The following is a 13,770-nucleotide window of genomic DNA, read 5'->3' on the forward strand; positions in this document are numbered from 1 at the left end:
CCTTTAATCCAATATTAATCAGTTGACTCTGTGTTGAATTTTGAAGGTATAAATCAAATTTTTAAGACTTTTAGATTTTATACCAAAACAATGAACAAGATGTAAATAAGAAGTAGGACATGATTTTCTGTTTTCTGGGATAGAACCTGCCTTAACATGTAATCTAATGGTGCACTAAACTGTCCAACTGGCTTTTTTTCTGTAACTAAGTAATACATAAGTTTTGAAGTACAAATTATATATGGAAGCACGGACTATCTATTCTCTGAAAATGGGCAACTCTCCTTATACATCTGTGCTTGTTTTCTACATGATTTATGAAGTCCAGGCCTTTAAAAATGAACAATTCCGGCTCATACAGCTGGACAACAAATGAGACTCACATATGCTGAAGCCCACACCACGATCTGAACCACAAGGGAAGATATTTCCTGAAGCACACAGCAGAAAGGATCTGAAAACTGTTCAAGCTCTGAATGTCAGAATAGATCCTTCATTTATGATCTTCTATCCTAGATATTAGATTTCCATATGATATTTTGGTCAAACACACGTAAGAATTGTATCATCTTTGATCCAGGAAAGCCCTGATCATCGAAAAAGCCAGCCCGACTGGTGCAGACAGAGGAGCAGATGCAAAGGCATGGAGGTGGGGGAAGACTTGGTCTTTGCCAGTAGTTGAAGCAGACGGGTGTGACTGGAGCACAGTGTGGAGAGCAGTTGGAGATGAGGTCAGAGAGCCAGGGCCTGGCATGTGCTTTGGCTTTGGCCGTGAGTGAGATGGGAAGCCAGAGGAGAGACTGCAGAGCAGTGAGATGCTGTGACTCACACTTTAAAAGGTGGCTGCATGGAGAATAAACTTTAGGCACCCATGAGGACGCAGGAAGGCAACTTAGGAGCCTATGGCAATAGTCCAGACAAGTGATGATGGTGGCTGGGAAGGGGTGGTGGTAGTGGAGGTGACGGGAATTGGTCAGATTCTGAATGTAATTTGAAGATAGAGCCAAAAGGATTTGCTGCGGGATTGCACGTAGTGTGTGAGATAAGGAGGGGAGGCAGGGATTGCATGGAGACTTCTGGCCTGACCTAAACATGGAGCTGCCCTTGGCTGAACAGAAGACGGTGATCAGAACAGGGTGGGTGGGGTGAACAGGAGCAGGTTTGCACTGGCCATGTCGGAGACATCTGTGAGACAGCCGGGGACAGCTGCATCTACAGATCTGAAGTTTGGGGGGAAGGTCCAAGCTTAAGACCTGAATTTGGTAGTTGGCAGCAGATAGATGGCACTGACCCACAATCTGTGACCGACAATCCTGACAGCCACAGCTCTAAAAACTAAAAGTTTTATTGAAGTTTGGGTCAAAATTATTCAGCAATAAAACCTAACGCAAAATGACATAAGGCTATTTGCTGTCTATGTTTATTCTACTTCATGTGAATATTTGTACATTTGTGATATAGAAATACTATTTGTTTGATCATAAAGAGCTGCCCCAGAATCTAGTGGGAATGTTATGTAACATACAGAATATTTACTATATTAACCTTCTAAAATTCCCCCAAATTCTTTATTTCTAAACAAATCTAGCCCTAAGCATTTTGGATAAAAGATATGGATCTGTAGTTTGAGCCATGAAACTAGAGGAATGAGGACTGACCCTGGAGCCCTCCAACACATTGAGACCAGGAGGGTGAGGAGGATCTGCTCAGGTGTCTGAAAATGCAAAGGCCTGACTTCTACTGCCCTGAGTGGGGTCTACTTTGACTTCTCTCCTTCCATACCATCACCACCAAACATGCACCCTCTTCACAGACACATGACTTATAAAAGCCTTGCTTCTGTTAACTTTCTGTATATCTTCTAAAGAGATGGCAAAAAAACCTAAGTCTATCATCCCCCCATCCCCCCGTCCCTGCCAAATATACACTGTGGGGTATGTTTTTGTTTTTGAAATAGGATCTTGCTCTGTTGCCCAGGCTGGAAAGCAGTGGTATGATCATAGCTCACTGCAGCTTCTAACTCCTGGGCTCAAGTGATCTTCCTGCCTCAGCCTCCCAAGTAGCTGGGACTACAGGTGCATGCCACCGTGCCTGGCTAATTTTTTTTAACATACTTTGTAGAGATAGGGTCTCGCTATGTTACCCAGGCTGGTCTCGAACTCCTGGCTTCAAGCGATCCTCCTGTCTTGGCCTCCCAAAGCGCTGGGATTATAGGAGCAAGCTACTGGGCCCAGCTGCATACTGTAGTTTTTATTAAATCAGTTGTAACATTGATTTCATGCACCACTGAAATAACTGTCTGCACTTTTTGCAAAGTGAGGTTTGTGTGGTGGGGAAAAAAAAAGTAGGAAAACTGAACTAATGTTTCAAGTTGGCATAATGGCATTTCCTGTTGCTAAGAAACCTATCTGCCTGCTGCTGTTGCTCTAACACAGTTTGGTGTCCCACCCCTCACCGCTAAACACCTTAGCTCCGAAATTCTGTCAAGATACACTGGTGGGGGCTGTAGCAGGGCCCCCCCAAGTCCCAGGCCTGTTGCAGGAAAACTGTGGCTAGTGCCTAAACCTATTGCCCAAGGTGCTCTCTTACTTAGGCTGCAGAGCCACAAGTTCCCCACAAGGTGCAGCTCCTATTTTAAGGTGAGACACAGAAAAGGGAGTAAGAGGATTAGAACCAAGGCCAGGCAAAGATGACACTGGCATAGCTATTGTTATGAAGGCTACTAGTTCTACATTCATCCCCGGAGAAAAAAAGTAATGTGGAGTTGGCAAATTTGCTGAAATCTAAACAAAAAGGCAGTCTCATTTCTCAATCCATGTACCCCACCAGGCAAACCCACGTTCAGCAGAACCTTTTCCCGGTTCCCACCACCCAACCTCTCCAACCCCTTCTCCTGCCCTGACTGCAGCTTTCTTGGCCCAGAAAACCTCCACATCAACCAAAATTGTTGGCCCATTCAACTTCTAAGGGAGAAGAGAAAGAAGAGACAGGAAATCTCCATTAGAATTTCCCCCTTCATTCATAAACAGATAAGCAACACACAACAAATCAGAAAACTCACATAAAGGGAGGGGTGGCGATCATTAAATACCAACTGGAAAATTGCTCATGGGTCATGATAACTATTGAAACTGGGTGGTAGAGGCATGAGGGTCCATTATTCTGCTCTATTTTTGAATATGTTTGAAATTTTCCATAATAAAATAAAAAGAAAAGGAGGAGAAAAAGAAGGGAGGAAATGAGGGAGGGAGGGATGGAGGGAAGGAGGGAGGAAACGGTCAACTTAAGTAGCCCATCTGGACTGTTATCCAAAGGCTAATTCTAGGCTTTCTTGAAGAGCTCAATTGGGGAAGGGAGTCCTCCCCACCAGTCCAACCCAATGCCCTGCTGGGGACACAACACGCCCCACTTAAGAGACTCCCCAAGCTGCTTCCCTGGTCCTCCTGTGTGGATATAGCAGGTGGTGGTGCTTTTAATGTTTTGTTCAGGATTCACAATGGTAAGGGCTTTGGAAAGAAAGGAGTTGATCACTTCATCCTTTCCTTTCTTCATAAAGATGTTTGCCCTGACTTCAAAGGCTGTCTGTTTACCTTAGATGATTGGAGAGGATTAATGGAACTAATTGTGTTAACAACAGAACAGTCCTGCTGAAGCCTGCAAATTATCCCTGATTCTCTTTGATTGCCTCAAGATTACCTCTCCACCAACAAACATAGTAAACTTGCATACAGCCATGCTGGGCTGTGCCCTCATAGAAAGCTGGGAGTGCAGTCAGCACTACACAGGATGGAACTGCAGCAGCCTGCAGGGTGTGTGACATAAGCCTGCCAACCTCCCTGCAGTGCCAAGGAAAGCCAGTGAGCCAGTGAGTGCATCCTGTGAGTGCAATGCCCAGTCCATCTCAGCTGAGCCAGACGCCATATCCTTGCTCCTCCCACGAGCTGCGAGCCTCTGGGCAGGCCTCTGCAAAAGCTCTGCCAGCACGGAACAGACCCAGTTGTCCAGAGCACATGCCTCTCAGATGCCTCTGTGGCTGCCAGCAGCAAAGCTGGACATGCCCTCAGAGGTGGAACTGGGCCCAGGGAACAACCTGGGAAATCAGCCAGAGGCACAGGTATGGAACACTGGAAGCTCTCTGTCCCAGGCAGATGGAAGCTGCTCTCCTAGGATGCCTACCGGTGGCATTTAAACCAAGAAGTTGGGAGCGCCTGCCACCATGGCCCACTCCTGGCTTCCTTTCTGCTCCCTACCCCCGACTTTCTTGCTGTGGAGTGACTATCTGGAGTGTAACACATCCCCTGGTACCCAATTAGTCAAGTAGAAGAAAATCCACCACTTACTTTCCTTGAAAGTCAAGTTACTCTCTGAATCTTTAATTCATCAATCTGTCAGTGAATGGCAGGTTTCCTGATTTAATGAGATCCAAAAGTTTCAATAGCCTGTCTGAGAAAGTAATTCAACAGCTCAGCTACTAGGGGTGAAATATTTTCCAACCAATTCCAGTTCCTTTTCATCCAGAAAGAGCGGAGGCTCAACGTTACTGCTGATAACTCTCATAGATCCAGGTGTGTCGTTTGAAGTAGTAGGAAGGCTGTGGTCCTCGAGGACAAACTTCTCAAGCCTTAAGAATCCCAGGCCTGGGAATCTATCCCAATATTCAAAGCCCTAGTGGAGTCCATTTCATTCCTTGACAAGTTTCCTGGAGCACACGGCTTAACAGCAAGGAACAACTTCAGTAGGAGCCCAGGCTCCTTGGGGACAGGGTCTATACCTCTTTGTTTCCCCTGGGCCTAGCATGGCACATGGTCAATTGGGGTGGGAGTGGGGGTTTAACAGGAATTAATGACAAGGGAGTGACTAACAGAACCCAATCAAAAAATGAAATAGATCCATCACTTATCTGTGATTATATTTTGGCCATCCCATACCAATCGTATACCCTATAGTGGGAGAGACGGGTAATTACTAATGAGAGTTTTGCATAAGGGAATCATTACTGAAATAAAAAGTTAAGAAGCAACTCTCCTTACAGAGACAGAAGGTTAAAAAGCAAGCACTCCTAACTAAGGCAGAAAAGAGAAATCTATAGAAAAGTCTTAGCAATGATGGAACTCACTCAGTGAGTGACACGGATTCGGACGTCTTGCCCCACAGCACCTCCAAAGGCACCCCAACCACCACTTAAATTGCCAAGCTGTTCTTAGTTACCCAGGTGGAAAGTGCAAATCCCATGGCACAAAGCTCTCTATGCCCAGAGTCATTACAGGGCACCCCAGCCCAGGCACAAGGAAGAGAGTGACTGTGCAGACTTGGGGATGGCTGGCAGTTACCCTTGTGTCCACATCCAACAACAGACACATCTGCAGACAGCCACGACCCTGCAGGCAGGACCTGGGCCACCCCAGAGGGTTTGCACCCCCAGGCGCTGACCTCATCTGCTAGGGTTGCTTGTGGGTAGACAATGTGGGCTGCTTTCTAATTTCTCCCAAGAGCCCACAGCACTTTTCTCCGGGGCTGGCTCAAGTTTCATCCTCTGTAAATCGGCTGCTGTTAAAATGCCATGGGGCCTTCCCTAAACTACAAAATACAAAATTACCATTCTCCCTTTTGGAGGTGACAGGAACATTTAGCTTCCCTGTCTCTGTGTGCCTTTGTACACACACAAATTTGATATCTACAAAAACTGATATGTGTGGACATTACACAACCATTTCTGAAAGGGTATACACAAATGACTCAGAAACAGAGTACCCTGGACAGGTGCCAGAACATTCTGCAGCCTGCTCTCCCAGGCCCTTCAGCCGAAGCCGGCTACAGGTCCTCCCACGCCCCGCACCTCAGAGCTCCTCAGTCACTAAGCCCCCTCAAGCCCTTCACTGTAAGCTGCTGTGCCCACCCTTCGGTTCCATTCTCGTCCCTGGTGCCAATCCTCAGCCTCTAGCCTGACAGCTCCTAGGTCTTCCCTTACTCTCCTCAGCATGAATCCACCCAGCAGATAGAATCTCAATTAGCCGATCTACAATACAGCTGCCATCGGGACACTTCTTGCCCAAGCCTTCCCTCTGTCCCCAGGGGGACATTCATTTCCACAACACTGCAACCCACTTCTGCACTGTGGCCTGCATTCCAATCATACCTTATTTACCACCACCAGTGCCCAATGCTCAGGCCGGGCTCCCCTGGCCACCATCCTGCCCAAGTCCCCCGACACATGCCAGTCCCAAATCAGCCTCATGCTGGGCTCCAAATACCTTCTTTCCTAGGGCACATCCTGACTCCTCACTCCCTCCTCCAGCAGTCTCCCTCTGAGACACCCCTTGGGCATTGAGGGTCAACTGGGTTGTCAGGAACTCTCTTCTCACCTGTACTACTAGTCCCCAGGTAGGTTCCACAGGTAGCCCTTCAGAGGTGTGGCCTGCTCTATACCTCCACCCCCACCATCCTCCTGGGCCCAGCAAAGGGTCCTACATTTAGGGGCTGTTCAATTCACATTTGTTGCTTGTGTCCACTCCAGGCTATGGTGGTCTGTCTCTTCCTTTAGAAACTCTAACTTAGGGGAGATAATTACTTCCACTTATAAATATTCAATGTTGAGTAAAGTAACTCTAGACATAAATAATATTTTTAAATGCTGTCCCTCCTTTCCATCAATCACCAACTTCTAAATATTACAAAAAGGAAGTATGCCCACAGCCTGTGAGATAGGGTACAAGAGGCTTGAAGGGGTGAATTATCCCAGACTAGCCTTGGAAGTCCTGAACCAAGAGCCTCCTCCACCTCCCTACCCCAGGCTTGGCTCCCCTGACCCTTGGGGCTCAAATATGCTGGCTGTGTAATCTCTTGTATAAGGTGATTTGTCACCAGACCCAAACAAGTTTTCTGGATGTGAGGGAGCTAGAGCTAGAACCTCATAAGATTGCAGTTTGTTGCCATGCTGGGGGGTGGGAAGGGGGTAGGGAGACAGAAGGCCAGGTGTCTTGCCTTGCTTCTGCCACTAAGGTCAACATGACCCAGGACAATCTCTTGGGGCCTCAACTGTAAACTCTTGCAGGGACAATGCAAAAATCTGCAACAACCATGCACCAAACAGAAAGTTGGGAATGATCGAGAACAACAAATGAAGACAGAGAAGCTTTCAGTTTGAAAACTTCAATTGCATTTGTGTTGTGAAACAAGACTCAAGGACAAAAGGCCTCCTAAGGACCTCACTTCCAAATAGCAAAGTTAAAAAATCTTCAACTCTGTGATTCCTGCTGTCACGAGTCATTTCTCTTGCTGACATTTAACATCCTTCAAAACCCAGCCCTGAAATTCCCAACTGTCTCCCACCCCCTTATGCCTTAGCCATATTGCCCTCCTACTATGCCAGGCCTTTCTCATTCTGCCCTTCCTTAGCACAGTTCATTCCTCCCAAACTCCCCCTCTCCCCCTCCAAATAAAATCTACCTACATTTTCAGGCCTACTTCCACCTCGAATCTATTACCCTCTCGATCCTGGAGTTCCCCACCAGGCAGGTCCACACCCGTATCCTTCTTGCTGGTCCCCGGAGATTACCCTCTCCCCACATGTTTCTCAAGTGCCTGGCAATGTTCTATGTGTTCCAGGAGCACATGGAACATTTCTGGGCACTTAAAAGGTGCTTAATAAACTCTTGTTGGTTGAATGATGTAACACCAAGAAAAGCTGATGCGCCGTGATGTTTCCATTACCTTCGGCTGGAAAATCCCATTGAGGATTCGCCCCTTCAGTCCAACCCACTTAAAACATCCTCCTTTATTTTGTTCTGAGCTCATCTAAGTCCTGTAAACGTACTGCAATCCCCACAGCAGTGATTACTCCCAACACCCCTTAAACTCACTGTTGCTTTTCAAAGAAACAGCCACCCCAGATCCATACATTAGGAATACAGTGGGCTGTGCAATGACACAGCCCCAAACCAGCTTGATGCAATTGTTTCCCTGTATTGTTGCTTCACTGTAGTCTTAATATTGTTCTTCATTTACCCAGACAGCTTTGTCTGAAGCTTTATATGAAAAATGAATATGATTGCTTTACATTCCACACTTCCCAGAGCGCCACCATGGGTTTCAAAGCTCTAGTCGATGGCTCTCAAGGCTTTGAGTTGAACAGTTTCACACCACAGCTTGCTATACAGTGTCATCCAGGCTGGCCTCAGTCCTTTCACCTCCCACATCCCATCTGTAGTATGTGTGTGCTTCCATCCAATCACCTGGACTGTCCCCAGGCCCAGGAACTTGAAAAACCGATAGGAACAACCAGTCAGTTTGGCAGGGAGCAAGGTGGAAGAGAACCATCCCTGAAACCACAGCCTTGGAGGGACAGAACGGCCACTCAGCTGCAACTGAAGACAATGTGTCCTCTTGGGTCCATGCTATGGACCTTGACTCATAAACGTGGTGTTCTCCCTGACAGCCCCAGAGGAAAGGCAGCATTCTGAGCCATATGGGTTCTCAAGACAAGAGCAAGATGGGTACCACATGGGATTGGGAGCCAGACTGCCTGGGCTCAGGCATCACTTAGCAGCTGTGTGACCTTGGGCAAACCCATTATTCCTTGTGTGCCTCACTCTTGATCTGCAAAGTGGGGACAAAGTACCTCCCTCACAGAATTGTTGTGAGGATCTGATGAGTTAATTTATATAAAATGCATAGAAACTGTCCCTGACAGAGTAAATATTTATCATCATCAGCAGCAGCAGCAGCATCTCCCTGGTTATTAATATACCTACTCCTCTCTGCTTTGCTTAGGGAGAAGAGCAAATGCCTCACTCTCAATACCAAGCTTCCTGTCTCAGGAGGCTCCACACCCCAAATCCTTTTTCCTCCCTACCTCCTTTTAGTGCCTCTAACACTTCAAACATCACATCTCCATCTGAGCATTCAAAGCCTTCATACTGGGCTGTACTTCCTTTCTTCCCTCAGCAAACACCCTGGATTCTTGCAAGCTATTAGATACACTCGGTGGCAAATGCAAGAGTGTTTGCATAGGTTTTCATCATTATCCATGTTTTGGAAACAGCCATGGTGAGTGCTGCAGCAGGGCAAAGGAGAAAACAAGGTATTAAAATGATCAAAAACAGGTCTCCACCTCCTCGTGTTAAAACTGCTGTGGTCACTCTCCCCCGAAGCCAGAGGCTCCTTTGAGTTTTCTGTTCTTCTGAATTCAAACTGCCAGCTCAAAGGGCTGGCCTAGGAAGGAGATAAGGCAGATGGGAAAAACGAGGATGAAAGGAGGGTAGAAGGGTTGAATCTCAAAGTGTAAGTTGAACCCTTTAGATGTTCTCATTTAATAGCACAGTTTCTGAGAGACTTGCCCACCCAAGTCCCGTCCTTCCTAAGCAAACATCTGTTAGGATGATTGAGACCCAGGGTAGTTTATTCTTCCTTTGCTAAAACTTCCGGTGGGGTATTGATCTCATAAATGTTATCCTTATGGCTCAGATGAAAGTCAAGTTTCAAATCCAGAGGGGCGTGGGGCAGCCAGTTCATCCATCTTCTGAAGCCAAAAAAGATAGAAATCTACAAGTCACAAGATTGATTTTTTGTTTACATCTTCAGTCCCAAATATTTGGAATGAACCTTTTGATGTACCAAAACATGTCTTGTGAATGCCAAAAAGTAAAAACAAAAACAGAACTTAAATTTCTATGTGGCACATGATACATTTTACCTTATGGACCAATTGATTGTGTAAAATGATTATGAAATTCCCATTGCCTATCCCATGAAAGAGAAAAAGTCACAGAATCACAAATGTGCTACCCTCTTGTTTCAGGTCATACTCTAAGGATCGAAGTGATTTAAACTCTGCTCAGCTCCGGGGCTGAGAAGGACAAACTCCAGGGAGACTGAGCCTGGTATGATGGTTACTGAAGCTGGAGGAAACTCGGCCTGTAGCTTGCCCAGACACTTTGAGAGCAGGCAGTGAGATGCCCACCTGGCTCCTCTCACCTTCAGAGGGCAGGCAGAGAGAGAGAGCCAGATTTGCCTTAAAAGGCAGGATTCCACTCCCAGCTTCATTGTCACCCATCTATAGGGTGACTGCAGACAGGCCACTGAACCTAGCAAAGCCTCGGTGTCAGCAGAGTCTCAGGATTGGAAAGTTTTTTTTTTGTTTTTTGAGACGGAGTCTCGCTCTGTTGCCCAGGCTGGAGTGCAGTGGTGTGATCTCGGCTCACTGCAAGCTCCGCCTTCCGGGTTCACGCCATTCTCCTGCCTCAGCCTCCTGAGTAGCTGGGACTACAGGCGCCCATCACCATGCCCGGCTGATTTTTTGTATTTTCATTAGAGACGGGGTTTCACCGTGTTAGCCAGGATGGTCTCGATCTCCTGACCTCGTGATTCACCCTCCTCAGCCTCCCAAAGTGCTGGGATTACAAGCGTGAGCCACCGCGCCCAGCCAGAAAGTTTTTTTAAAGAAAGTATTTGATTCATGATAAGACTTAACTTTGAAGCTGATGATGAGTTTGTATAATTAAACAGGACTACCCTGATTTAAACTTCTAAAAATATAGATAAAGTAAAAATAAGTAAGATATTTGAAAGTTGGTACTTGATAAACTGTGAAGCCTGATTACACATCAACTGCAAAGCTCAATAAGAAATGAGCTGCTGCTATCATGACAAGGCCTAGGGTTGCAGGCAGGGCTGCAAAGCGTTGCCCAAAAGAGGTTGCTCCCCCTGGGGCATGTCCCTACCCACAACACACACACACACACACACACACACACACACACACACACACACACACACTCTCTCTCTACTTACAGTATATAATTTGAGTCATTTCTTTACACAACGATCTCTTTGTCCCCAATGTTCTGTGTCTCTGTGGATGTTTAGTAACACCTGCTGTTATTATAAGTTCACAATGGTAATTATAGAAAACATGTTTTTAATCATTTCATCCTCACAAAACCCCTGAGCAGAGGGTCTCTTTGAAAGAGCTGTACCAAAAGGAATTAAGCCGATCCCCTTGTTCATACCTAGGGCCAGCTCACCTCTAACAATTAGGGGGAGGGAGGATGGACAGGAATATCGAGGAGGTAACAGGGCAGTGAGAAGGCTGGGAAGGGGCCATCTGATGCATGGGGCTAGGGCCATGCAGGGTGGCGCTGGGGATACCCTGGTACAGGAATAGGCTGTGCAAGAGAGTGCACAGAGGAAAGGAAGATTGCTCCAAAGACAAAGCCCTGGCATAATGATCATAAAAATATGGCATGAATCTAAGGCTAAGGAAAGAAAACAAAACAAACAAAATCCAGGAGTTTCACAAGAAGTCTGGAGTCTGGCCAGTGCTAGATTGCCAGCTCCCTAGTTGACACAAAAAGGCACCTCTGGGTGTTAGGGATGGTGAGGTGCCAAGTTATCCACCCCTGCACTGTAGGGATGAAGCCCACGCTGTCTCATCCCCAGGAAAAACAATCACTGATGGCTTTCCCAGCTCCGGAGCACCAGGACACTCCAAAAACTTTAAACCTCGTGACACTCCAGGGGGTAGTGAACAAATATCATTCAGCCTGGTCATCTAGGATGAATTCTCCTTCTATATTCATAGCAGGGCTGAGCCCAGCAAAGAGGTAAGTAAAGCCCCTCAAGCAGATCCTGAAATCACTCTCACTGGGAAAGTCCACACATGAAACTTCTGTATGACGCAGTGCCAGGCCTTGATGACTGTAGGGATTTTGGTAGCTGTGATAAAAAGCAAACAGATAAATAAATACAAGCATAAGTAAAGTTGTGCCTTTCCAGTACTCTTTACAGGCCAAGAGAAAATGGTTAAATGAGAGCCCCAAATGTACTTGGGATGTGTCTTGCATTAATCGCCATAAAGGTACCATCAACACTCTTGGCTTCTCATTTGTAGCTCTTGGCATTCACACTCTTCAGCCCAGGGCTGGCATGGGATTTGTGGAATGGATACCAGTGCTCCCACTTAACAGGTGAGAAACTGGGACTTGAGGATGACACCCAAGGTCACCTAACTGGAAGGCAGCTGAGGCAGAACTAGAATCTACTAGTTCTAAAAGTAGGAGTTACTAGAAGTAGTGATTTTCCACTCTAGATCCATGTCATTCCTCAACAACCTCCCTAGTTATTCCTTACAAATAAGATACAGAAAGTAGTATAGTTGCTGGGATATTCTATCAATAAAACATCTCCCTGCATGGAGTCTGGCTACAAACACCTGGTTGTTTACATTTGCCTGAGGGATTTGTACTTAGGCTATCTTCCACTGCAAAGTGACTGGTCAGGAAGTGCTTCTTGGGCACTTGTTTACTGAGATCTAATGGAGGGGACCCAGGAAGAAAAAGACAAAGCACCTAGGGATTGGAACCTGACAGGAGACAACCAATTGCAAACTAAGAATAGGGGAATGTAGGACACAATCAGGGGAGAGAATGGCGTAGGCTGGGGCAGTCTGGGAATGCACCCCCTCAGCTTCTGAGGAGAACAAAGGATTCAGAATCCTCTGGCATCACTGCCTGCTACACTTGCTGCTCAAAGAACATACTGCTTTCTTTAGGTTCTAGAACTAACACTTTGTCAAATTATTTCTGGATAAACATTGTAAAAAAAAATTATTTTCTTGACCCTGAACCACTGAAGAGAGACCAAAGAAGGGGGGTAACTGGTGTATCAAATTTCCTGCATAATCCTCTTATGAGATTAGTGCCTTCTTAAATGGTAATGAGGTTCTGGCTTGGGGACTAAATTATGCCACAGGGTAATTCTCCTATGGGGAGGATGCTTAATTCTACCACACAGGGTGGGAACAGAGACCTCTGATCTCCTGCTGTAAATGAGTGAGCTGAAGCCATCTCCAACCAGGAACATGGAGCTTTGGAGCAGAAAGGAACTTAGAGAACACCCAAACCAACACCTTGTTGGTTTTTGGAGAAGTCACATTGCCACAGCCTCCAAAGCACGGGACCCTTCTTGGGTCTCTTCTCCTAATAAGGGCTCATCAGGACAACTGCAGCCTGTGGCTAAGGTGCTATGAAAACTCCCCTCCCTCCTCCCTCCAGAGAGGATGAAGTACTCTACAAGACACTGTCCAGAGCTAGGACATGTCAGCAACTCTGTTGCACCAAATATTCTTGGCACCCAACCTGAATGTGCCTGAGGTCTAAAAGAATCAAGATGCCTGGCTCACACCCCCGAATAGCACAGACCCCAGGAGAATTGGTGCTCCTCGTTTTCTTCCAGATCGGTGGTGATGAGGGAGTATCCCATCCCTCCTTTTCCATGTACAAGTACATATTTTGTCCATGAGTTTTATTTGCCTTCCTGGTTTTCAGCATAAAAGATTTCTAAAATCCCTCTGGAGGAGGAGTGAACTCAGCCCCCAGCAGTGTTGCCAGGGATGAAACCAGAGATCAGGACAGAGGAAAGGCTCTGACCTCCAGCTGCAATCAGCAAACCACTGCCTTCCAGGCAGGGAGCACTTCCGCAGAGCCCCCGACGGCCCTTGGCTGCGAGGCAAGGGTATCGGGGCATCCAATTACTCAGGTCTGAGATTCTCTAGGAAAATGGCTCCTTATCATTCTTGATGGGCTGCACTGATCAAATCCATCAAGTTTGCCATTTCCAATCTATAGCTCTGGCTTCAAAATTTTTCTCAACCTGGCACCAAAGTCACACTTTGGTCCCGGTCATGGCAAGACTCATCACAATGACAGGAGAGTAGTCACCCTCTTCACTATTCCAGTTTGAAACTCACCTAGCCAAATCCCTCCTTTTCTCAGC

The 13,770-nt window shown here is 46.6% G+C and overlaps 1 protein-coding gene across 14 annotated transcripts in view; it reads right to left on the reverse strand.

Moving 5' to 3' along the window:
• Positions 1–13,770, reverse strand: part of PRKCE (protein kinase C epsilon) — a 537,105-nt gene that overhangs the window by 361,028 nt on the left and 162,307 nt on the right. The gene's annotated exons all lie outside the window — the stretch shown is intronic.

The sequence above is a fragment of the Pan troglodytes genome, chromosome 12, assembly GCF_028858775.2.
Source record: "Pan troglodytes isolate AG18354 chromosome 12, NHGRI_mPanTro3-v2.0_pri, whole genome shotgun sequence".
Taxonomy (NCBI): Eukaryota; Metazoa; Chordata; class Mammalia; order Primates; family Hominidae; genus Pan; species Pan troglodytes.